At 46.1% G+C, this 4,124-nt stretch overlaps 1 long non-coding RNA gene across 1 annotated transcript in view; it reads right to left on the bottom strand.

The window, feature by feature from the left end:
* Positions 1-271: 271 nt before the first annotated feature.
* Positions 272-4,124, bottom strand: part of LOC135904810 (uncharacterized) — a 27,312-nt gene continuing 23,459 nt past the window's right edge. The window contains exons 2-3 of the long non-coding RNA XR_010565216.1: positions 1,078-1,259; positions 272-382 (exon numbers count right to left, since the gene is read on the bottom strand). This is a non-coding gene — a long non-coding RNA (uncharacterized lncRNA). The remainder of the gene's footprint in view (positions 383-1,077; positions 1,260-4,124) is intronic.

Below are 4,124 nucleotides of genomic sequence, written 5' to 3'. Positions count from 1 at the left end.
AGCACATTTTGGCTGCTAAGTGCAGACGAATAATGATCGTCGCCAAGAGAACTATCGTACCTGCGTTAATCGTGACCGTCATTCATCACTAACCGCCGTTCACAGCAGCTGCACGCTTTCGATATATGCGGTGCAGACACGTAGATTTAAACACACTTCAGATGTTCATATGCGCACATATTATGCAAAGCTTACTTTAAGTATTCATACCGCAATCTTAACAGCTGCTTCGTAGCAGCAAATCTGCAAATGGAATAAGATTCAAGATGCACGAGCTTATAGATCAAATTTATTTCGTACAAGGGACTGAATGAGCAATGGCTGGTGGCAGCATGGGATGAGTGCTGGTTCTTGGTGCCTTGGAGGGCAGAATTCAATGCCACTGGAAAGGGAACGAGTTATTAAGAGTAAGAACAGGTTATATTTATTGGAGTAATCACATAAGGTGGCAAACTTGCAAAGTAAATACTCACACATTGCAGGCTGTAGTATGACAACACATTTTTCTTCGTCTCTTCATACTACTCAGGTAAACTTACTAGAACGTACAAAAATAATTTTACATTCCTCACTTCGACTAACGCTGATCGAACAAGCAACGTTTGCGGGTGGTAAATGCTGAAGCTATCACAGCTGTCTCATCAGCGGGAGCGCACGATGTTTTCGCTTACTACAAAACAATGAACACCGGCACATCAACTGACCTTATATGAAACATCAAAACGTCGACGAAAATTTTTAAAAATTAGAGAAGAGAAAAACCAGGTTGCAGTGGGCAAATCGTATCTGCTAGTATTTACTCCGTTTTGAACACACTGTTCTAGAGCTGCATAGTCAGAACAATCGTCCAAGCAACACAGCGAATTGGGCGAGTTGGTAAATTAACATTCTTGGCGTACATGGGCAGCGCAACACAAACGTCTCGTTCATTCGTTGTCCCGCGTCTGTGTCACGCTGCACATATACTCCAAACATTGCACAAGTGAACAACCTCTCATGCCAGGCGTACGCATTTCGGCGTGTACAGGAGTGTTACTCAAGATAAATGTTGCTTTAGTGTAAACAAGCCGAACTCACCTCTGCAAACAAGGCGAACGCACCTTGCATATCCTGTTTATTTTCGAAGCCGGCGGGTTTCCGCCCATACGCAGAAGTCATACCGGTCGCCGGCGCACGTCTATCTGTCCTCACGGCACCCCGTAAAAGCTTTGTCACCTTCCGTGTGGTTTAGGCAGTTTGGTACGCTGCATCCCGTCATACTGGAATGCAAGTGTCAAAATTATGTATTTCGTATGACTTCAACAAAGTCATTAACTTAATATCGTCGAATACCGTACCTGCAGGCCGGTATTCAATTGCAGGCCGGTATTGGAATTTCAATGGCACTGACGGAAACGAGTCGGCGGCGCGCCCGTAAAGTTGGCTTCGCAACGGTGCACTCTAACATTTGACGTCATTTTGCACCACGTGATAGCGCTCGGCGAATAGCGGTGCGAGCGGCGCCGCAAAAAGGTATGCGCAACTCTGCTCCCTGCGGGAGCATATACAGGAACACTACCGCGCTATACGATGTCATACGACACCTTCCGAGTTGCAGCGGAATGCTGAATCGCCGCAGGATGAGAATGGGCTTCTTGTGCTTCATATCGACTGTATAGGTACAGGATAACATTTTGCGCATATGAAGCTAAGTGTAGCGGTCAACACTAAAAAAAAGTATTCTCTGACTCTACGCTATCTCCGCGTAACCAACAATAAATGGAAATGTTTCCATTTGTGTGTTTCCATTTCAAAAGAAATGGAAACGCACGTTCGCCTGTTCTGCGGGCAGTGCCCTTTTGCAGATAAATGATCTTCTGTCATACATGAATGCGCATTTTTTATTGATAACTTACTCAGCATGGAAAAATTGTGTTTGGAGCAGTATGAGCGCATGTGAGTTAATGATGATTGATTGTCCTTTCGTTAAGTCTAATGTCACCGTATTGCCGTCCCTCCTAACGGATATTTCGCATCTCACATAGCGCATTTTAATAACAGCAAGATACGAGTGGCCAACACTCGTATGTGGGACCATGGGTAGGACCACGCGTTATCGCAGTAGACTGCTGCTGTAGTCATGAAGAAACGGAGGTTTCCTTGGCAGTGTAGACTTGTCATCCTACGTTGTAGGTATATAATTCAAAATGCCACAATTTTATGAAGCCAGCAGACAATTGTAAGGCTTCGTAAGAGTTCGAATAACAAAAATCGGGCCCCTCAGTTCCCCTTCTTGTTCGTCACTTAAAAAGGAGTTTCATTGCAAATTTGGTTCGGTGCATGCATGTAAAGCATGTGGATATATCCTCAATTGACTGCAGTTTAGTTGAAACACAAAGCACCTTCAGCGTAAAAAAGTTTAACTACGTCTAACCTCTTTCATTCTGCGAATGACTGCGACTGACTGCGAATGTGTGTGTGCGTGCGTGCGTGCGTGTGCGTGCGTGCGTGCGTGTGCGTGCGTGCGTGCGTGCGTGCGTGTGCGTGTACGTGTGCGTGCGCGTGCGTGTGCGTGCGTGCGCGTGCGTGCGCGTGCGCGTGCGTGTGCGTGCGCGTGCGTGCGCGTGCGTGTGCGTGTGCGTGCGCGTGCGTGTGTCGACTTGGAGTACTCGCTCCCCGCCCGCATAATAAGCTTCGCCCGTGGAAATTATCACCAAACCTGCTGCAGTGGCTTAGTGGCGATGATATTTCGCTGCTAAGCACGAGGTGGCGGAATCAAACGCCGGCCGCTGCGCCCGCGTTTTCATGGGGGCGAAATGTAAAAAAACACCCGTGTGCCGTGCATTCGGGGGCACGTTAAATATTCCCTGATGGTCAAAATTACAAAATAATCCGGAGTACCCCACTAGCGCGTGCCTCTTAATCAAATCGTGGTTTTCGCACGTAAAATACCAGAATTCATTCACTCAAGTTATCACCTGTACTAACGTTTCGTTCGCACTTTCAGTCGATTTCAGTCGAGAGGCCATAAGCCACTCAATCGCGGCGTGGTCACGTGTTCAAAGATAGCAGTGCCCATACGGTGGCGCTGTAAACATGTATATATATGTAGCTAAAGCCCCTGGATGTTCTAAAAGTAGCAAAATGATTTGATCTCGATTGATTGAAATGATACAATATCTGCACGATTGGACGATAACTTCCTGGTTCGGATAACTTCCTGGCTCTTGAATGGCCTCCTGGTTCGCTCCAGAGCCGCCAGTAGACGATGCGCGCCTGGCACGCGCCATTCGTCTTTCTCAAACGGAGCGCATGCATAGAGTACATTTGATTCCCCTGTGCCCTGCATCGTGCTCGCCTCATTGCGGTGTGCCGTTGCTGGCTGCTCGGCCAACAGGTTGTCGACGCGGCGGTGACATGATCGGAGCTGAATCAAATAGAGAGCCAGGCTCTTTTGCGCTTGTTCTCCCAAAAGAAAAGAGAAAGCATCGAAAGGCTATGATGCGACGTTAACTAACGAATTGGCCTGTTATATTATGATTGCCGCATAATACAAGGCTGTGAGTCCAGCACGTAAATCTTGAATATTTTTCACTTGTACATAAGCAGGAGGCACTACAGATAGTTCTTTAGAAGATCGAGGGTATTTATACGTATACAGTGAGCCCTTCCAGTTGCATTTGTATCTCCAGAGCCTAATTCATGTATTTCTTTATCTGAATGAATTCCATATGCAACACTAAAGCACATACAAAAGCGAACGCATGATTTTTCTGTGTGTGGGGTGTTTATATAGAAGGTGTTTGAACAGAGCGACACTTAAACAGCCTACACCATCACCCCCCACTGTCCTGTCGCCTTCTTCCTTCCTTCCTTCCTTCCTTCCATCCTTCCTGCGTACTGCGCGCAAAAAAAAAAGATTTTTCTTTATTGCCTAAAGAACCTTGATATAAACTGCTGATTGACTCAGTGCACATACAGAATTTGAGCGCCATATATTCGGCATCTTTTTTTTATTTATGGCAGAAAGCAACGAATACACATACAGTTATATAGAATAAAATATTTTTAGGAAAACTGGAAGAGGCTGAACCAGTAGAGGAACATGGCACGCACTTTGGTGCCTCTGGAAGTAAACTGCTTAA

Source organism: Dermacentor albipictus, chromosome 1, assembly GCF_038994185.2.
Source record: "Dermacentor albipictus isolate Rhodes 1998 colony chromosome 1, USDA_Dalb.pri_finalv2, whole genome shotgun sequence".
NCBI lineage: Eukaryota > Metazoa > Arthropoda > Arachnida > Ixodida > Ixodidae > Dermacentor > Dermacentor albipictus.
The sequence above is the reverse complement of the archived record's forward strand: the minus strand, read 5'-3'. Positions and strand labels throughout refer to the sequence as shown.